Source organism: Rhinatrema bivittatum, chromosome 7 (genome assembly GCF_901001135.1).
Source record: "Rhinatrema bivittatum chromosome 7, aRhiBiv1.1, whole genome shotgun sequence".
In the NCBI taxonomy this organism is placed as follows: Eukaryota; Metazoa; Chordata; class Amphibia; order Gymnophiona; family Rhinatrematidae; genus Rhinatrema; species Rhinatrema bivittatum.
The window spans coordinates 240,918,030-240,940,927 of NC_042621.1; the positions used below are offsets into that span (position 1 = coordinate 240,918,030).

General features: G+C 42.7%; 1 long non-coding RNA gene across 1 annotated transcript in view; it reads right to left on the minus strand.

Moving 5' to 3' along the window:
• Positions 1 to 22,898, minus strand: part of LOC115095812 — a 389,662-nt gene that overhangs the window by 1,921 nt on the left and 364,843 nt on the right. Inside the window, exon 4 of the long non-coding RNA XR_003857883.1 lies at positions 570 to 844. This is a non-coding gene — a long non-coding RNA (uncharacterized LOC115095812). The remainder of the gene's footprint in view (positions 1 to 569; positions 845 to 22,898) is intronic.

Consider the following 22,898-nt stretch of genomic DNA (forward strand, 5'->3'; position numbering starts at 1 on the left):
GTATTTAAAAAACGGTATATGCAAATACTTTATGAAATACTTGCCTCCATGTGTATCGTGCACATATACTTTTTTCCAGTGTATGCTTATAAAATAGGTAAAAAGTGTTTCATTATATTGCAAATATTTGCGTATACTGAAATATATGTGGGTACTTTCATAGCAGAACTATGCAGTATTTTATAAACTCTGCATTGCCTGCAAAATGTTGTCAGGAATGAGTTGCAGGGCCTCCAGTATATGGTGAGAGAGGAGATGCAGGGTATTCGGGATGTCACTGATGCCCATGCTGTAGTGTGCAGCAGATACTGTAGAGAAGTCCCCTTCTAGTCACAGCTTCTACCAGTTTCCCTACTAGATGCAGCTACCACCAGCACTTGCTGCACCACCAGGCTCGATGGCTCCTCCCCAGACTGCAGCTCCACCTGCACTTATGTCTGCTCCTCCACATGCATCCATCATTCCACCACCACCTCCTCTTATGGGATCACCACCACCTCTAGCCATACAGAATCACCACCAGCTCCCAGATATGCTCCCACTTTTCCCAAGGAACAGGAGGTATTCACCAAATCTGTCCAGACGGCAGAAACATGTTTTGAGCAGGCCAAAGGTTCTCTCGATGACTGTCCTGGTCTGCTGATAGGCTCTGTTGTAGCAAGCCTTCACAGCAGGCCTTGGGGTTGCCACTATGATCATAAGCCAGGTTAGAGTAAATATCCTCTGACATCTCCTAGGGGAGAATGCAGAGAGGAACAGAGTTAGATATGCCTTGGAGTTGGGCAGCAGGCAGTTCACAGAACAAGGTTAGAGTTGTCCCCGGGGGCCACAGCAGTCAGTCCACCTAGATATAAGGAAGACCAAAAGAAGAGGTTAGTTTTGGTATGGTCACAGTGAGATGTACATTCTTATCTAGAAACCAGCCCCGTGATAGGGGGGGAAGAGGTAATGAATTCCTGACTGCAAAAGGATGTAGTCATTTTGACTGAATCCCCAAAACCTAGAAGATGTGGTAGGCCTGATTGACAAACTGAAGAGTAGTAAATCACCTGGACTGGATGGTATACACCTCAGGGTTGTGAAGGAACTCAAAAATGAAATCTCAGACCTATTAGTAAACATTTGTAACCTATCATTAAAATCATCCATTGTACATGAAGACTGAAGGGTGGCTAATGTAACCCCAATATTTAAAAATGGCTCCAGGGGCAATCCGGGAAACTACACACCAGTTAGCCTGACGTCAGTGCCAGGAAAAATAGTGGAAAGTGTTCTAAATATCAAAATCACAGAACATATAGAAAGATATGGTTTAATGGAACAAAGTCAGCATGACTTTAACCAAGGCAGGTCTTGCCTCACAAATCTGCTTTGCTTTTTTGAAGGAGTTAATAAACATTTAGATAAAGGTGAACCGGTAGATGTAGTGTATTTGGATTTTCAGAAGGCGTTTGACAAAGTTCCTCATGAGAGGCTTCTAGGAAAAGTAAAAAGTCATGGGATAGGTGGCGATGTCCTTTCGTCGATTTTAAACTAGCTAAAAGACAGGAAACAGAGAGTAGGATTAAATGGACAATTTTTTCAGAGGAAGGGAGTGGGCAGTGGAGTGCCTCAGGGATCTGTATTGGGACCCGCACTTTTCAATATATTTATAAATCATCTGAAAAGAAATACAATGAATGAGGTAATCAAATTTGCAGATGATACAAAATTGTTCAGAGTAGTTAAAACACAAGCAGATTGTAATAAATTGCAAAAAGACCTTGTGAGACTGGAAAATTGGGCATCCAAATGGCAGATGAAATTTAATGTGGATAAGTGCAAGGTGATGCATATAGGGAAAAATAACCCATGCTATAGTTACACAGTGTTAGGTTCCATATGTTCCATATTAGGAGCTACCACCCAAGAAAGAGATCTAGGCTGCATAGTGGATAACACATTGAAATCATCAGCTCAGTGTGCTGCAGCAGTGAAGAAAGCAAACAGAATTTTGGGAATTATTAGAAAGGGAATGGTAAATAAAATGAAAAATGTCATAATGCCTCCATATTGCTCCATGGTGAGACCGAACCTTGAATACTGTGTACAATTCTGGTCGCCACATCTCAAAAAAGTTATAGTTGCAATGGAGAAGTTACAGAGAAGGGCGACCAAAATGATAAAGGGAATAGAACAGCTCCCCTATGAGGAAAGACTAAAGAGGTTCAGACTTTTCAGCTTGGAGAAGAGACGGCTGAGGGGGGATATGATAGAGGTGTTTAAAATCATGAAAGGTCTAGAACAGGTAGATGTGAATCAGTTATTTACTCTTTTGGATAATAGAAAGACTAGGGGGCACTCCATGAAGTTAGCATGTGGCACATTTAAAACTAATCGGAGAAAGTTCTTTTTCACTCAACGCACAATTAACCTCTGAAATTTGTTGCCAGAGGATGTGGTTAGTGCAGTTAGTGTGGCTGGGTTTAAAAAAGGATTGGATAAGTTCTTGGGAGGAGAAGTCCATTACCTGCTATTACTAGCAACGGTAACATGGAATAGACTTAGTTTTGGGTACTTGCCAGGTTCTTATGGCCTGGATTGGCCACTGTTGGAAACAGGATGCTGGGCTTGATGGACGATTGGTCTGACTCAGTATGACATGTTCTTATTGCACACTGAACTGAGAATTTTAGTGTAATGTCCACAACAGGTATCTCCAAATATGCCCTTTGGCTGCATCCAGCCATAGAAGTTAGTTTTTCCAGCCTTCCAAAGATTTCCTGCCTCAGATGGATTGGTCTGAAGCAAGATTTACCTTTTTTTTTTTCTGGCCCATTGGCAGAAGACAAAGACTGGCACAGCAAATTAGGATTCCCAACCTCCTCCAGCAGAAGAGGAAGATATAGGAGGTGGGAGGTGTGGGTGTAAATGAAAGGTAAGGGAAATGGGTGTAACAGAGAAGGGAAGAGGAGAGGAGGGAAGAAAAGGGAGTGATAGAAAAAAAGATAGAGGATGGAAGGAAAGAAAGTAACCCTGGGGAAATTCTGTGCAAAAAAATTGAAAATTCGGCACACAAAATTTTAAAAATCTGAGTACAAAAATTGAAAATTCTTCAAAATTATGCATTCTTCATATTGGTCAAAATAACACAATATACATGACAATCTTTAAGTAATTAATTTAAAATGTAATACAGAAAAAGTTATTACTTAAATATGTAGAATATTAAATATTTTGAGCAGAATTTCCATAGAAGTACATTGTAAGAATGTCCCTTCCACCCTCTCTCCCTACTCCCCTGCTCCCCTGGCCAGTCTCCTTTCACTTTGATACTCAGACCCTCCAACTCCTCCATCCTCCACTATTTGTCTCCTTCCCCACTAGGCTCAACCCCTTACACTCTATCTCCACTCCCAGAGTTTGACCTCTCTCTCGGTGCTGCCCTCTCAGGCTCCCTCTGTCCCTCTCACACACACAAGGCTCCCTCTCTCGTGCACATACATACCCCCTAACAAGCTCCCTCTCTCTCACTTGCAAACACACACCCTCACACAGCTTCCTCTCTCTCATGGATACACCCTCACACATGGTACCTATCTCTCCCTCACTCATCCCTGCACATTAGCTCCCTCCCTCTCACATACACACACACATACACACACACACACCTACACACAGGCTCCCTCTCTCTCTCTCACACACACACATACACACACACACACATATCCCTTCACACAGGCTCCCTTTCTCTCTCAAACACACATACACACACACCCCTTCACACAGACTCCTTCTCTCACAAACAAGCACCCTTATGCCCTCACATACATACACTCCCTTTTTCATGTATACCAGCTCCCAATCTCTCACACATATACACATTCCTTAATAAAGACTCCCTCTTTCTGGCACACACACTCACATAAACACACACATACACACATCTGTACACACAGGCCCACAGTCTCTCACACTAACAGCCTCTATACACAGACTCACTCTCACCTAGTCTGCTCCTCTCATGGCACACTGGATTTTCGCCTCCACCTTCACTGTGAGCAAGATGGGCTCTGCTTGCAACATGCCGGGGCTTTCTCCAACTTCTTAGCGATGTGGCACGCAGGGGCCTTCTCCCTCTTCGCTGCGGCGTGGCATGACGTGGCCTTCTCCTTTGTCACGACTCGGCATACTGGGCCTGCTCTTTCTTCACCATGAGATGTAAAGGGCTCCTCTCGCGACACTCTGGGATCTGCTGCATCTTCACTGCAGCAGGATGGTGTCTGCTCCAAATTCTGTGCAGAAAATGGAAATTTTGTGCAGGAGGGGAATTCTGCGCAAATTCTCTGCTCCGTAGTATTGCAGAATTCCCTCAGGAGTAGAAAGGGAAGCAGGAAGGAACACAATTTGCTACACACAGACACACTACCTTGCCATTCACCTATTCACTCAGGGGGCAGATATGGAGAGCAATGAAGACAGGGGGTAGGATTCCTAGGGTCATAGCTGGGCTACCAACTTCCTACAAATATTATTACTAACATTCTATCTGCCATAACACTGGGAATCCTGGCCCTTGCCTCCCCCCTTCCCCAGCATATCAAATAATCAATTACCCCAATATTGACTGGGTAAATGTAACATCAGGACATGCTAGAGAGATAAAATTCCTGGATGGAATAAATGATAGCTTTACAGAATAGTTGGTTCATGAACTAAAGAGAAAGGAAGCTATTTCAAATCTAATTCTTAGTGGAGAGCAGGATTTGGTGAGAAAGGTAAAGGTGGTGGAGCTGCTTGGTAGTAGTGATCATAACATGATCAAATTTAAATTAATGACTGAAAGGGGGACAATATGTAAATCAAAAGCTCTAGCACTAAACTTTAAAAAGGGAAACTTTGATAAAATGAGAAAAATAGTTAGAAAAAAAATGAAAGAACCAGCTACAAAGATTAAGAGTGCACACCAGGTGTGGAGATTGTCAAAAAATGCCGTCTTAGAAGTGCAGTCCAGATATATTCCATGCATTAAGAAAAGTGGAAGGAAAGCCAAATGATTGCCTGTATGGTTAAAAGTTAAGGTGAAAGAGGCTATGTTAGCTAATAGATCTTCCTTCAAAAACTGGAAGAAGGATCAATCTGAAGAAAATAAGAAAAAGCAAAAACTTGGCAAGTTAAATGTAAAACTTAAAAAATATGGGCTAAAAGAGAATTTGAAAAGAAGTTGGCCATAGAGGCAAAAACTCATAGTAAAAACTTTTAAAAATGTATCTGAAGAAGGAAACCTGCAAGAGAGTCAGTTGGACCATTAGATGATCAAGAAGTTAAAGGGGCACTTAAGAATGATAAGGCCATCACAGAAAGACTAAATTAATTCTTTGCTTCGGTGTTTGTTGAGGAGGATGTTGGGGAAATGCCCATTCTGGAGTCTGTTTCAAAGGTAACGATTCAGATGAACTGACCCAAATCACAGTAACCCTAGAAGATGTTGTAGGCCAGATTGACAAACTGGAAGAGTAGCAAATCACCTGGTCTGGAAGGTATAAATTCCAGGGTTATAAAAGAACTAAAAAATGAAAGTTCAGACCTTTACAAGTAATTTGTAACCTATCATTAAAATCAACCATTGTACCTGAAGACTGGAAGGTGGGCAATATAACCCTGATATATATAAAAAGGGCTTCAGAGGTGATCTGGGAAACTATAGATTGGTGAGCCTGACTTCAGTTCTGGGAAAAATCGTGGAAACTGTTATAAAGAATAAAATCACAGAACATATAGATAGACATGATTTAATGGGACACAGCCAGCATGGATTTACCCAAGGGAAATCTTGCCTCACAAATCTTCATTTCTTGAAGAGGTGAATAAGCATGTGGATACAGGTGAACTGATAGATGTGTATTTGGATTTTCAGAAGGCGTTTGACAAAGTCCATCATGAGAGGCTTCTAGGAAAACTAAAAAGTCATGAGATAGCAGGAGATGTCCTTTTGTGGAATGCAAACTGGTTAAAAGAAAGGAAACAGAAAGTAGGATTAAATGGTCTGTTTTCACAGAGAGCCTCAGGGATCTGTACTTGGGCGAGTGCTTTTTAATATATTTATAAATGATCTGGAAAGGGGTATGACAAGTGAGGTGATCAAATTGGCAGATGACACAAAATTATTCAGAGTAGTTAAATCACAAGCAGATTGTGATAAATTGCAGGAGGACTTTGTGAGACAGTGCATCCAAATGACAGATGAAATTTAATGTAGACAATTGCAAGGTGATGCATGTAGGGAAAAATATCCCTTGCTGTAGTTACACAATGTTAGGTTCCAAATTAGGAGCTACCACCCAAGATAGAGAGCTAGGCATCATAGTGGATAATGCATTGATATTATTGGCTCAGTGCGCTGTGGTGGTCAAAAAAACAAACAGAATGTTAGGAATTATTAGGAAGGGAATGGCAAATAAAATGGTGGATGTCATAATACCTCTGTATTCCCACTATGGTGAGAACACACCTTGAATACTGTGTGTAATTCTGGTCACTGAATCTCAAAAAAGATATTGTTGCTCCAGAGAAAATACAGAGAAGTGTGACTGAAATGGTAAAGGGCATGGAACGGTTTCTCTATGAGGAATGGCTAAAGAGGTTAGTAGTGTACAGTTTGGAGAAGAGAAAGCTGAGGGTGGCTCTGATAGAGGTCTACAATATCATGAAAGGACTTGAATGGGTTGATAATCGTTATTTACTCTCTCAGATAATAGAAAGACTGGGGGCACTTCATGAAGTGAGCAAGTAGCACATTTAAAACAAATTGGAGAGGAGATTACGTGAGCCGGCAAGGGAGGCAGATGTAGGTGTCCTAGCTCTGTGTCTGACCCTGACATCCAGCCCCATCCTCCGCACATTATAGCCTATTTTATAATTTGATTACTTGCAGCGTTTTTGCCACAACATCAGGGTCCCTGACAGTCTAGCCATGGTGAGCGCATGATCCGGAAAGACAAGGAGAAGGAGCACGACAAAACCCGAGGCCAGGATCCTCCATCTTCTCCTAGTGCTCTGCCGGCGGGGATGGCCTCTGCTGGACCTGATCTGGAACACATAAAAACGGCAGTGGCAGCAGTGATTGGCCCAGAATTAAAGGCAATAGCCAAAAAGCTTACAGAACTAACTCATACCCTCAGCGGCAATGAGACCAGGTTTGCTGAGGTAGAAAACTGGGTGTCAGAGGTACAAGTCGACCTCATGGCGCCGTGGCGGGATATCGCGACTCTCCAGGCCTCGATGGTGCAGCAATTGCGGCGTGTCAAGGACCTGGAGAACCGGTCCCGCTGCTCTAACATACGTCTCATCGGCTTACCGGAGACTATTCGCGATCCAGATTTGTCGGCGATGCTTGAAAAATGTTTGCCGGAACAGTTGCAGGGGGGAGGGACACATTTATTTAAAAAAAAAAAAAAACAAACCCAACCCAACCCTTCAAATTTACTTAATTACAACCCCCCCCCCCCACACACACACACACACACACCATCCCGATTCCCCCCAAGATTTACTGAAAGCCCTGGTGGTCCAGCGGGGGTCCCAGGAGCGATCTTCCGCTCTCGGGCCATTGGGCCTGCCAGGAATCAAAATGGCACCGGTGGCCCTTTGCCCTTACCATGTGACAGGGGCTACCGGTGCCATTGGTTGGCCCCTGTCACATGGTAGGAGCAATGGATGGCCGGCACTATCTTAGAAAATGGTGTGGGCCATCCATTGTTCCTTCCAAGTGACAGGGGACGATCAATGGCACCGGTAGGCCCTGTCACATGATAAGGGCAAAGGGCCCCGGCGCCATTTTGATTAGTGGCACCCAACGGCCTGAGAAGGAGAGATCGCTCCCAGGACCCCGCTGGACCACCAGGGCTTTTAGTAAGTCTTGGGGGGGGGGGATTGGGATGGTGGGGAGGGTTGTAATTAAGTAAATTTGAAGGGTTGGGGTGGGTTTTTATTTTCTGGTTTGTTTCGCCGAAAAAAATAAAAATGACCCATTGGAAAACGAAGATTTCCAGGAAGCGCCCAACCCGAAAGCTAAAAACGACACATCTCTACTAATTATAGCAATGTTAGCACTTTACATAGGTATTACTGCAAAGTGTGTTAGTTTTTCACACATTGTAGTAATACCTACATAATTGCATTTTCCTACCTGCAAAGTGCAGACTAACTACAAGGCCCTTCTAATAGTTAGCGATTTATGCTACTATAGGAGGCCAACCTAGTAACTCGAGGTGAGGTTTAGGTAGTAGTGTAGGGATTAGGGATCACCTTTACATGCAGAGTGAGACGTACAAACAGAACAGTACACGCTTGTGAAGATTTGATGACCTTCGGAGTGAGGAAACTCACACAACGATAACATTTGTATAATGTTTTCTCAACCTAGCTGATGGACTCTCTACCTAGGTAACATCAAGCAAGGTTGAGAGAACATTGTACAAATCTCATCATTGTGTGTTTCTTCACTCCAAAGGACATCAAATTTTCACAAGAGGGCACTGTTCCGTTCGTACGTCTCATTCTGCATGTAAAAGTGGCCCCTAACCCCTACACTGCTACCTAAACCTCACCTCGAGTTATTAGTGGGCCTCCTATAGTAGCATAAATAGCTAACTACTTCAACACCTTGATAGATAGTCTCTCTTTCTCTCTCATATACAATGAGCACTTTGCAAGTAGGGAAATACAATGTTTGTTGTTACAATTAATGAAGTTTTTTTTTTTATAAAATGTTTGGGACAAGCAATGAAAAGTTGTATTCAAAACACTGAATCTGTGTTGGGCCATTGCCTCAAGAGTATAAACTTATTCTCACAGATGTCATTTGCTGATTTTTACCTGCAATTATAAAATGCTTCAAAAAAAAAAATATATATATATATAATGGAATATCAGGACATTTTGACCAAGGTAATAATAAGATGTATTGAATAACATCACACACATAATTTATGTGCAGTCTCCTTTTATTTTATGATGATCATATTTATAAGGTAGAACATTGTATGACATCAGTTCATATAAGAGAGAGGGATACGTTTTTATTAATTTTTTTAATAGGAAAAGTCCATAAAACATTATTAGCTAAGTAGTCTAAAGAAAGCCATTGCTAGCCATGTGAGTGGGTTACAGAAACAGATCTTCTTTTTGAGACTTGCTGGGTACTTGTGACCTGGATTGGCCACTGTCAGAGACAGGATGCTGGGATTGATTAACCTTGATCTGACCCAGCATGGCATTTCTTATGTTCTTAGGCAGAGGCCTTAATAAACAGATATTTGCCTTTTATTATTGACCCAGCACTCTGGCTGTGCCCTCAGCTGGTTTCAAATGCACCCCTCCTTAACCCAAAATAAATGGATTCCATATTCAGTGATATTTAGCCTGATAACTTGTGAGTGATCCAGGTAAATGCTGACTTTGAATATTTCAGCCACTTATCCAGCTAAAGTTTAGTTGAATGACTCATTTACTAGCTAAAATTTCACATTGATATGAATTATGTAATGTGATTCATCAAATAAACATAGGGGAATTCCAGGAGTGTTCAGGATATGTATAGGGAGTTGAGTTATTCAGAGTTAGCCAGATAATTTATTCATCTAACTTTGGCCATATTGTAGAGTAGTCCCAAAGTTAGCTGGAAAATGTTATCATGCTATCTTTAAGATAGTCAGTTATATTCATTGGTGTGGCTGCACCACTGAATATCTCGCCAAAATTAACCAGATAAGTTTATCCGTCAATGGCTGAAAATGAACTCCATATATTTTTGCTTTCATAAAAATGTGAACAATATAGCAGCTGTTATGAGTGCTGCCTCTGCACTGTTGAAGGTTAAGCCCTGTTTTAAAGAAAATGTTTATCCCTTCTTTACTCATGCTTTTTCAAATGTCATTGTATAAATTCAGCTTCAACATGTCAGTTTTTGAAGTACGCTTTGGGATCAAGAGATGTTAACTCATTTTTTTTCAACCATTTTTAAAACTATCCTTGACTACATTTAAAAATAACTCAATATATACTATTTAAATATGTGCATAGTAATTTAACTCTAGAACTGCCCTCTGAGGTATGACTTTCAGTAATCAGCTTTTTATTCCTCCTCCTTTCCCCATATCCAATGGCAGGGTTGTGTTTAGTTTATTTATCTTAAAATACTGCCTTTCATAGGAGGTGACCAGGAAGGTTCTTCTATAATCCCAGCACAATACAATCTCATGTGGTCAGCTGCATGGTATATTCTGTTGCTATTCCTGACTGTATGAGGATAGCAAAACAGATTTAATTAGCACCACCAGCAAGACACTGAAACCCCGTGCATCCTTCCTGAGTGCATGAAACAGAAACAGTATCAATAATACAGATCTATAAATAAGGTTTACATTTTGTACTTTGCTTATGATGGTAAATTTTAAACAGCCTTAGAAAATAGGAATGTACAGATCAACAACCCAAGGCAGTGCAGATGTCAGAGCCAGTTTGTTCAAGTCTATCTAGTCGCAAGCAACAGCAGGTCTCATCACTGTCTGCTCTTGGGGAGTGGATGATCTCTATCCTCAACACCTCCATGACTCATCTGCAGTTGTCACACAGCAGCCTCTATGAGTTTTTCATAGAGGCCACATTCTGAGATGACACGTTCTTCTAGCAGGCTGCAAGTACATGACAATTTTTTCAAAAGTTCATGCCTAATAAAGCTTTTTTATTGAGTGCCTTTTAAGTGAAGTGAGGTCACAGGTAAAGGGCCCTTTTAGAGTAATTAGTATCATATTACCTAACACCATACAATATTTACATGTACACTATGCACTCTCGGGGTGCAGCTGTACATTTCTGCTTCCTAGAGATGAGCAACCCCTTGAGCTTTATGTACTTTTCAAGTAGGCTTCTGACAAAAGACTTATGTGATGACAGCATTCAGTGCTAGACCCAGAGAGTAGGCTCATTGTTTGGACTGAGGTGATAGATCTTCACAATGGAAGAGGACAATGATTTCTTATAACTGTACTTTGACATTTGCATAGCTATACAACCTACAGGTCACCAATAGAGTGAAGACAATTTTACAGCACCTCTAGCCAAGCATTTCTATACCTCTTTTCACATACATGCCCATGTACCCAAGAGTTAGCTTTCTGGAGAAGGTAACATGAGCAACTTGTGAAGCTCCACAATGAGTTTGCTGTTTTGTTCTTGCTGTCCTCCTTGGGAGCATACAATGAGCTTTCAGTTTTAGGGCCTAGGCCATGTGGTCTTGCATGTGAGAAATGTGCCTAGTTGGAATTGCCAGCATGCAAGGTCATGTGAGGTCCCAAGTCTTAAGAACATAAGAAATTGCCATACTGGGTCAGACCAAAGGTCCATCAAGCCCAGTACCTGTTTCCAACAGTGGCCAATCCAGGCTACAAGTATCTGGCAAGTACCAAAACACCAAGTAGATCCTATGCTACTGATGCAAATAATAGCAGAGACCATTCCCTAAGTCAACTTGATTAATAGCAGTTAATGTGTTAGCCAACTACCGACCGATATCTACTCTCCCCCTTTTAGCCAAAATGATTGAGAAAGTTGTTAATAAGCAGTTAATGGATCATCTAGAAGTTAACCAACTATTATATTCTGCCCAATTTGTATTCCATAAATCCAGTAATACTGAAATATTATTGACCTCCCTCATGGATACAGTATTAAGGGGCTTAGATAGCGGCAAATGTTATTTTTTGATTTTGTTAGATATCTCATCGGCCTTTGATACGATAAACCACGAATCAATGTTAAAAAGACCAGAGGAAATAGGTATTACAAACACTACTTTGAATTGGTTCAGATCCTATTTATCTAATAGGTCTTACAGAGTCAGACTGGATGGTATAGAATCAGACATAGTTCCTCTTAGTTCCGGAGTGTCCCAAGGGTCATCATTGTCACCTATGCTTTTTAATATTTACATGGACCCTCTTTGTAAGTTCCTTGCAGGCCTTGGTCTTGTATACTTTGTATATGCAGATGATGTACAAATTTTATTACCGAAGGAAGCCTCATTTGAGTCTACTTTAAAATTGTGGGAAGTTTATTTTAAAGCTATTCAGCAATTGCTGAAGCACATATTTTTATCATTGAACCAATCTAAAACAGAAATTATAGTAATCTCCAATTTGAGTGAAAACATTATTGCGGAAACAAAATTATTGAATCTCTCTCAAAATATCTCATTTGACATTTTTTAGATACAGAATTCAATTTTAAGAAGTTTATAAACAAAACTGTAACAGATGGATTTTATAAATTACAGATTTTAAAAAGGTTAAAGCATTTGTTATATAGGAATGATTTCAGGACTGTTCTTCAAGCCCTATTATTCTCAAAAATAGATTATTGTAATGCTCTATTGTTGGGCCTTCCTACTTCTACAATCCATCCTTTGCAGCTTTTGCAAAATGCTGCCGCCAGTCTTTTAACCGGAAGTAAGAAACAAGACCACATCACGCCTGTTCTTAAAGAACTTCATTGGCTTCCAGTTTTCTACAGAATCCAATTTAAATGTTTATCCATTATACACAAATCTTTATATGGAGACAGAATAGAATGACTAAATTCGGTATTACACATGCACACACCACAGCGTAATTTACATTCAGCAGGTAAAGCCTTATTATCGATACCATCACCCAAATTGGCACAGCTAAACTCAGTTAAGGATCGAGCGTTGTCATTGGCTGGCCCAAATATTTGGAACACTCTACCAACAGAGATAAGACTGGAATCACAGCCTAACACTTAAAAAAAAAAATACAAACTTAGCTGTTTGAGCAGGACTTTGCTAATTAAGGGTATTCCCCTTATCCCTTGCCTTCCTTTCCCTCTAGTTTTAGTGCTAACAGGATGTTTTATGGTAGGAATGTTTTGTTGTTTTTAGGTATTTTATAAACTATTTATTGTATCTGTTTTTATAGGTTTTGATAAATGTTATTTTATTATTTTATGTTATATGTGAAGGTTTTACTATGTACACCGATATGATATCTTTTTGAATACCGGTATAAAAAAGTGAACAAATAAATAAATACATAAATAATAGACTTCTCATCCAAGAACTTATCCATACTTTTTTTAAACCCAGCTACACTAACTGCACTAACCACATACTAAGAACATAAGAACATAAAAACATGTGATAGTGGGTCAGACCAAGGGTCCATCAAGCCCTGCATCCTGTCTCCAACAGTGGCCAATGCAGGCCATAAGAACCTGGCAAGCTCCCAAAAACTAAGAGGCAGATTTTATAAATTAGCGCGAGCGCGTACTTTTGTTCGCGCACCAGGCACGAAAAAAAGTACGCTGTATTTTATAAGATACGCGCGTAGCCGCACGTATCTTATAAAATCCTGGGTCGGCGCGCGCAAGGGGGTGCACATTTGTGCAACCTGCGCGCGCCGAGCCCAGTGCGCGCTGCCTGTTCCCTCCGAGGCCGCTCCGAAATCGGAGCGGCCTCGGAGGAAACTTTCTTTCCACCCCCCGCACCTTTCCCTCCCTTCCCCTACCTAACCCACCCCCCGGCGCTATCTAAACCCCCCCTACCTTTTGTTGGCAGATTTATGCCTGCTGCGCGCGCCAGCGGGCTGCTGGTGCGCCATCACCCGACACGGGGGCTGGTCCGGAGGCCTCAACCACGCCCCTGGGTTGGCGCCACGCCCCCGGTCCCGTCCCAAACCGCCCCTGACCCCGGACACGCCCCGGACATGCCCCCTCCCCACCCCTTTTACAAAGCCCCAGGACTTATGCGCGTCCTGGGGCTGTGTGCGCGCCGGCGGCCTATGCAAAATAGGCACGCCGGCTTGCTTAAATCCGACTGGATTTACGCACACAGGGCATTTAAAATCCGGCCCTAAGTCTATTCCATGTTACTGTTGCTAGTAATAGCAGTGGCTATTTTCTGAGTCAACTTAATCAATAGCAGGTAATGGACTTCTCCTCCAAGAACTTATCCAATCCTTTTTTAATCAGAGCTACACTAACTGCACTAACCACATCCCCTGGCAGCAAATTCCAGAGTTTAATTGTGCGTTGAGTGAAAAAGAACTTTCTCCGATTAGTTTTAAATGTGCCAAATGCTAACTTAATGGAGTGCCCCCTAGTCCTTCTATTATCTGAAAAGCATGGGAAACCCAACCGAGTTGCTCCCTGATGACATCACAATTCCGTAGTATGTAAGGCAAGACCCGTTCCCCGGAATGATGCCTTGGCAATCGGGTCGATCATGCTGTGATAGCAAGTTTGCCTTCCTGTTCCAGTGTCTTGTTCTAGTGTCTTGTTCCAGTTTCCTGTTCCAGTGTCCTCCTGTTCCAGCGTCCTCATTTTCCTTCGTCTCCCCAGGTAGTACCATTTGGACTATCTTCTCGGTACTGACCTCTGCCTGTTTCCTTGACTACATTTGACCGCCGCCTGGATTTGACCTTTGCCTGAACACTGACCACATCTGACCGCTGCCTGGAACCTGACCTTTGCCTGATTGACTATCCAAAGTCTGACCACTGGTATTGACCCCTGCTTTGGCTTACGCTATCCTTGACTCTGGCCTTGATCCTCGCTCTCCATTCAGAGACTCTGTTCTGGCCACCTCTGGCTTCTGAGCTCCCTGACCTGAACATCAACCACGCACCCTTGTTCGTGGTGGGCATACCCTTGAACTTTATCTCTCGGAGATCCAGTGAGGCCCACCTAAGACCAGGCGGCCCAGGTAAACAATGGCTCAACCTGAGAGAACCCCAGGTTGCTACTGGTTAAGCTCCAGCTAGACTCTGTCTCCTCCTGATCTCTGCCTCCTGGTGGCAGGTGCTCTCTGGGTCCGACCAGGGAGCCTACCAATCCTGCACCAGGTCGAGTCTACCTTCTAGCGAAACATCTATTATCTGAAAGAGTAAATAACCAGTTCACATATACTCATTCAAGTCCTTTCATACCCCCTCTCATCCAGCTTTTCTCCAAGCTGAATATTCCTAAACTCTTTAGCCTTTCCTCATAGGGGAGCCGTTCCATGCTCTTTATCATTTTTATTGCCCTTTTCTGTTCTTTCTCCAGTGCAACTATATCTCTTTTGAAATGTGGTAACCAGAATTGCACATAGTATTCAAGATGTGGTCTCAAGATGGAGCGATACAGAGGCATTATGACATCTACCGTTTATTTGCCATTTCCTTCCTAATAATTCCTAATATTTTGTTTTCTGTTTTGACCGCCACAGCAGACTGAGCTGATGAGTTCAATGTGATATCCACTATGACTCCTAGATCTCTTTCCTGAATGGTAGCACCTACTATGGAACCTAACATCGAGTAATTATACATTGATTATTTTTCCCTGTATGCATCACCTTGCACTGGTCCATATTAAATTTCATCTGCCATTTGGATGCCCAATCTTCCAGGCTCACAAGGTCCTTCTGCAGTTTATCACAATCCACTTGTGATTTAACTAATCTGAATAATTAAATGTCATCTGCAAATTTGATCACCTCACTCATCATATCCCTTTCCAGATCATTTATAAATATATTTAAAAGTATGGATCTAAGTACAAATCTCTGAGGTACTGCACTGTTTATATTTTTCCTCTGTGAAAACAGCCCATTTAATCCTACTCTCTGTTTTCTGTCTTTTAGCCAGTTTGTAATCCACAAAAGGACATCGCCTCCTATCCCATGTCATTTTAATTTCTTAGAAGCCTCTCATGAGGGACTTTGTCAAAAAGCTTTCTGAAAATCCAAATACACTACATATACTCGTTCACCTTTATCCACATGTTTATTAACCCCTTCAAAATAATGTAGCTGATTTGTGAGGCAAGACTTCCCTTGGGTAAATCCATACTGGCTGTGTCCCTTTAATCATGTCTGTCTAAATGTTCTGTGATTCTATTCCTTATAACAATTTCCATGATTTTACCTGGCACTGAAGTCAGGCTAGCCAGTCTATAGTTTTCCAGATCACCTCTGAAGCCTTTTTAAATATTGGAGTTACATTGGCCACCTTCTAGTCTTCAGGTACAACGGACGATTTTAATGATAGGTTACTAATTATTTGTAGTTGTTCTGAAATTTCATTCTTAAGTTCCTTCAGAACCCTAGGGTGAATACCATCCAATCCAGGTGATTTACTACTCTTCAGTTTGTCAATCTGGCTGCCTACTACATCTTCCAGGTTCACCGTGATTTGGTTCAGTTGACCAGAATTGTCACCCTTGAAAACTGGCTCTGGAATGAGTATCTCCCCAATATCCTTTTCTATACTCACTGAAGCAAAGAATTGATTTAGTCTTTCCGCAATGACCTTATCTTCCCTAAATGACCTTTTTCCTGATCATCTTATGGTCCAACTGACTACCTTGCAGGCTTCCTGCTTTGGGTATATTTAAAAAAGCTTTTGTTATGAGTTCTTGCCTCTATAGATAACTTGTTTTCAAATTCTCTTTTAGCATGTCTTATCAGAGTTTTACATTTAACTTGGCAATGCTTATATATTTTCCTATTTTCTTCAGATGGATCCTTCTTCCAATTTTTAAAGGAAGATCTTTTGGCTAAAAGAGCATCTTTCACCTCACCTTTTAATCATGGTGGCAATCATTTAGCCTTCCCTCCACCTTTTTTAATTCATGGAATCCATCTGGATTGTGCTTCTCAGATGGTATATTTTAACAATTTCCATGCCTATCACACACTCTTAACCTTTGTAGTTGCACCTTTCAGAATTTTTTAAACCATTTTTCTCATTTTGTCAAAGTTTCCCATTAGAAATTTTAGTGCTAGAGCTTTGGATTTACTTATTGTCCCCCGTCCAGTCATGGCGCCGGCCATTTTTACTCATCAGCCCGTATTAAACTATACTCTATAATAGGGGCTGATGAGTAAAGATGGCCGGCCATCCAGTGCTCCTACCATGTGACAGGGGCCGGCCAATGGCACGGATACCCTGTCACATGGTAAGGGCAAAGGGGCATCGGCGCCATTTTTTTTTAGAACAGCTGATGGCTGGGAACGGGAAATCTCTCCCTGAGGCCCCCCTGGATCTCTCCTCTCCCCGAGGCCCCCCTGGATCTCTCCCCGAGGCCCCCCCCGAGGCCCCCCTGGACCTCCAGGTAATTTTAAAAGGTTTTGGGGGGGTCGGGAGGGTGGGGTCAATTTAAAGGGTCGGGTGGGTTTGTTTTTTTTAGCGGCGCGGGCCTCCCTAAAAAAAAAAATTATCGATGTAAATTGGAATCGGAAACGATTCCAATTCACCTATCTTAATGATCAGAATTCCCCCCCCCCCCCAGCCGAATCTGATCGTTAAGATGATCTGGCACACGATTCACATCTCTATTGTGAAGTGGCCTCATCACCATTACCTATCTCACCAAAGACTGTCATTTATTCCATTCTCTCTAGCATGTGGATCAGCAGTGGACCAATCTAAAAGGAGCAATCACCAAGGCAACTGCTCTATACGTTAGAAATGTAAAGAAAAGCAAAAGAAAATTGAAACCTATCTGGTTCTCAAAGGAGGTGGCTGACAAAATTAAAGCTAAAAGAACAGCATTCAAGACATATAAAAGATCCCAAAGGGAGGAACACAAAGAAGAATATTTGTATCAACTGAGGGAGACAAAGAAATTAATCAAGTTGGCAAAAAGTCAAGCGGAAGAGAGGATTGCCAAGGAGATAAAAAATGGTGACAAAACATTTTTCAGATACATCAGCGAAAAGAGAAAGATCCAAAGTGGTATAGTGAAATTGAAAGGTGCTAATGATCAATGTGTGGAGGGAGACGAAGAAATGGCAGAAATATTAAACAAATACTTCAGCTCTGTGTTCACTAAAGAAGACCCTGGAGAAGGACCATCTCTACACAACAAAAAACTGGTAGGAAGTGGAATAGATGAAAATCCTTTTACAGTAGAAAATGTGTGGGAAGAGCAAAAGAACCTGAAAGTGGACAAAGCCATGGGGCCTGATGGGATTCATCCAAGGATATTGAGGGAGCTCAGAGATGTTCTGGCAGCTCCGCTGTGTGACCTGTTCAATAGATCCCTAGAAACGGGAGTGGTGCCGAGTGATTGGAGAAGAGCGGTGGTGGTCCCGCTTCACAAGAGTGGGAACAGGGAGGAGGCTGGCAACTACAGACCGGTCAGCCTCACTTCGGTGGTGGGAAAAGTAATGGAATCACTGCTGAAAGAGAGAATAGTGAACTATCTACAGTCCGGAGAATTGATGGACCAGAGGCAACATGGATTCACCAGGGGAAGATCCTGTCAGACAAATCTGATTGACTTTTTTGACTGGGTAACCAAGGAATTGGATTGAGGAAGAGTGCTCGATATCATATACTTGGATTTCAGCAAAGCTTTTGACACGGTTCCTCACAGGAGACTGGTGAATAAAACGAGAAGCTTGGGAGTGAGTGCCGAGGTGGTGACCTGGATTGCAAATTGGTTGACGGACAGAAGACAATGTGTGATGGTAAATGGAACCTTCTCTGAAGAGAGAGCGGTTTTAAGTGGTGTACCACAAGGATCGGTGTTGGGACCGGTCCTGTTCAATATCTTTGTGAGCGACATTGCGGACGGGATAGAAGGCAAGGTTTGTCTTTTCGCGGATGACACTAAGATCTGCAACAGAGTGGACACGCCGGAAGGAGTGGAGAGAATGAGACGGGATCTAAGGAAACTGGAAGAGTGGTCGAAGATATGGCAGCTGAGATTCAATGCCAAGAAGTGCAAAGTCATGCATATGGGGAGTGGAAACCCGAATGAACTGTATTCGATGGGGGGGGAAAGGCTGATGTGCACGGAGCAGGAGAGGGACCTTGGGGTGATAGTGTCTAATGATATGAAGTCTGCGAAACAATGCGACAAGGCTATAGCAAAAGCCAGAAGAATGCTGGGCTGCATAGAGAGAGGAATATCGAGTAAGAAAAGGGAAGTGATTATTCCCTTGTACAGGTCCTTGGTGAGGCCTCACCTGGAGTACTGTGTTCAGTTCTGGAGACCGTATCTACAAAAAGACAAAGACAAGATGGAAGCGGTACAGAGAAGGGCGACCAGGAAGGTGGAGGATCTTCATCGGATGACGTACGAGGAGAGATTGAAGAATCTAAATATGTACACCCTGGAGGAAAGGAGGAGCAGAGGTGATATGATACAGACTTTCAGATACTTGAAAGGTTTTAATGATCCAAAGACAACGACAAACCTTTTCCGTAGGAAAAAAATCAGCAGAACCAGGGGTCACGATTTGAAGCTCCAGGGAGGAAGATTCAGAACCAATGTTAGGAAGTATTTCTTCACGGAGAGGGTGGTGGATGCCTGGAATGCCCTTCTGGAGGATGTGGTGAAGACCAGAACTGTGAAGGACTTCAAAGGTGCGTGGGATAAACACTATGGATCCATAAAGTCAAGAGACCGCCAATGAAGAGTGGGTGACTCGCCAGAATGATGGCTACTGCCTGGAGACAATACCCTTATTCAATAAACGTACACATTCTTACTGTGACTCCAACATCGTTCTAGCTTCAACAGCAAGAGGAAATGTGGAATAAAGGATCTGCACTCACAAAGGGGGGAGTAGCTGGCTTGTTACGGCGGTTACTACCCCAAACCAAATAAGCCTGTTACTTCAATTTCTATGCATATACAGCATAGTTCTCTGCTTCAACGGCAGGGGAGAAGAAAAAACTGATACTACACACATCCTGCAGAGCTCTCTGCTTCAACGGCAGGGGAGAAAAAAAAAAGGGTTCGCACTCACAAAGCGGGGAGTAGCTGGCTTGTTACAGCAGTTACTACCCCAAACCAAATATAGAAACATAGAAACATAGAAATGACGGCAGAAGAAGACCAAATGGCCCATCTAGACTGCCCAGCAAGCTTCACACATATTTTCTCTCATACTTCTCTGTTTCTCTTAGCTCTTGGTTCTATTTCCCTTCCACCCCCACCTTTAATGTAGAGAGCAGTGATGGAGCTGCATCCAAGTGAAATATCTAGCTTGATTCGTTAGGGGTAGTAGGGGTAGTAGCCGCCGCAATAAGCAAGCTGCACCCATGCTTATTTGTTTTACCCAGACTATGTTATTAGCCCTTATTGGTTGTTTTTCTTCTCCCCTGCCGTTGAAGCAGGGAGCTATGCTGGATATGCGTGACGTATAAGTCTTCTCCCATGCCGTTGAAGCAGAGAGCCATGCTGGATGTGCCTCGAAAGTGAAGTATCAGGCACATTTGGTTTGGGGTAGTAACCGCCGTAACAAGCCAGCTACTCCCCGCTTTGTGAGTGCGAACCCTCTTTTCTTCTCCCCTGCCGTTGAAGCAGAGAGCTCTGCTGGATGTGTGAAGTATCAGTTTTTCTTCTCCCCTGCCGTTGAATCAGAGAACTTTGCTGTATATGCATTGAAAGTGAAGTATCAGGCTTATTTGATTTGGGGTAGTAACCGCCGTAACAAGCCAGCTACTCCCCTCTTTGTGAGTGTGAATCCTTTTTTCCCACATTTCCTCTTGCTGTTGAAGCTTAGAGCGATGTTGGAGTCACAGTAAGCCTGTGTATGTTTATTTAATAAGGGTATTGACTCCAGGCAGTAGCCATCATTCTGGCGAATCACCCACTCTTCATTGGCAGCCTCTTGACTTTATGGATCCACAGTGTTTATCCCACGCCCCTTTGAAGTCCTTCACAGTTCTGGTCTTCACCACATCCTCCAGAAGGGCATTCCAGGCATCCATCACCCTCTCCGTGAAGAAATACTTCCTGACATTGGTTCTGAATCTTCCTCCCTGGAGCTTCAAATCGTGACCCCTGGTTCTGCTGATTTTTTTCCTTTGGAAAAGGTTTGTCATTGTCTTTTGATCATTAACACCTTTCAAGTATCTGAAAGTCTGTATCATATCACCTCTGCTCCTCCTTTCCTCCAGGGTGTACATATTTAGATTCTTCAATCTCTCCTCGTACGTCATCCGATGAAGATCCTCCACCTTCCTGGTTGCCCTTCTCTGTACCGCCTCCATCTTGTCTTTGTCTTTTTGAAGGTACGGTCTCCAGAACTGAACACAGTACTCCAGGTGAGGCCTCACCAAGGACCTGTACAAGGGAATAATCACTTCCCTTTTCTTACTCGATATTCCTCTCTCTATGCAGCCCAGCATTCTTCTGGCTTTAGCTATTGCCTTGTCGCATTGTTTTGCTGACTTCAGATCAGTAGACACCATCACCCCAAGGTCCCTTTCCTGCTCCGTGCACATCAGCCTTTCCCCCCCCATCGAATACAGTTCATTTGGATTTCCACTCCCCATATGCATGACTTTGCACTTCTTGGCATTGAATCTCAGCTGCCATATCTTCGACCACTCTTCCAGTTTCCTTAGATCCCGTCTCATTCTCTCCACTCCTTCCGGCGTGTCCACTCTGTTGCAGATCTTAGTGTCATCTGCAAAAAGACAAACCATACCTTCTATCCCGTCCGCAATGTCGCTCACAAAGATATTGAACAGGACCGGTCCCAACACCGATCCTTGCGGTACACCACTTAAAACCGCTCTCTCTTCAGAGAAGGTTCCATTTACCATCACACATTGTCTTCTGTCCGTCAACCAATTTGCAATCCAGGTCACCACCTCGGCACTCACTCCCAAGCTTCTCGTTTTATTCACCAGTCTCCTGTGTGGAACCGTATCAAAAGCTTTGCTGAAATCCAAGTATATGATATCGAGTGCTCTTCCTCTATCCAATTCCTTGGTTACCCAGTCAAAAAAGTCAATCAGATTTGTCTGACAGGAGCTTCCTCTGGTGAATCCATGCTGCCTCTGGTCCATCAATTCTCCGGACTGTAGATAGTTTACTATTCTCTCTTTCAACAGTGACTCCATTACTTTTCCCACCACTGAAGTGAGGCTAACTGGTCTGTAGTTACCAGCCTCCTCTCTGTTCCCACTCTTGTGAAGAGGGACCACCACCGCTCTTCTCCAATCACTCGGCACCACTCCTGTTTCTAGGGATCTATTGAACAGGTCGCACAGCGGTCCCGCCAGCACATCTCTGAGCTCCCTCAGTATCCTTGGATGAATCCCATCAGGCCCCATGGCTTTGTCCACTTTCAGATTCTTTAGCTCTTCCCATACATTATCTACTGTAAATGGATTTTCCTCTGTTCCGCTTCCCTCCAGTTTCTTGTTGTGTACAGATGGTCCTTCTCCAGGGTCTTCTTTAGTGAACACAGAGCTGAAGTATTCGTTTAATATTTCTGCCATTTCTTCGTCTCCCTCCACACATTGATCATTTCCACCTTTCAATTTCACTATACCACTTTGGACTTTTCTCTTTTCGCTGATGTATCTGAAAAATGTTTTGTCACCATATTTTATCTCCTTGGCAATCCTCTCTTCTGCTTGACTTTTTGCCAACTTGATTAATTTCTTAGTCTCCCTCAGTTGAATCAGATATTCTTCTTTGTGCTCCTCCCTTTGGGATCTTTTGTATTTCTTGTATGCAGTTCTTTTAGCTTTAATTTTGTCAGTTGCATATCCAGCATGGCTCTCTGCTTCAACAGCATGGGAGAAGAATAAACTGATACTTCAAGCATATCCAGCATAGCTCCCTGCTTCAATGGCAGGGGAGAAGAAAAACAACCAATAAGGGCTGTATAACATAGTATGAGTAAAACAAATAAGCATGGGTGTAGCTTGCTTATTGCGGCGGTTACTACCCCTAATACCCCTAACTTATCAAGCTAGATATTTCACTTGGATGCAGCTCAATCACTGCTTTCTACATTAATGGTGGGGGTGGAAGGGAAATAGAACCAAGAGCTAAGAGAAACAGATACGTATGAGAGAAAAAAGTGTGTGAAGCTTGCTGGGTAG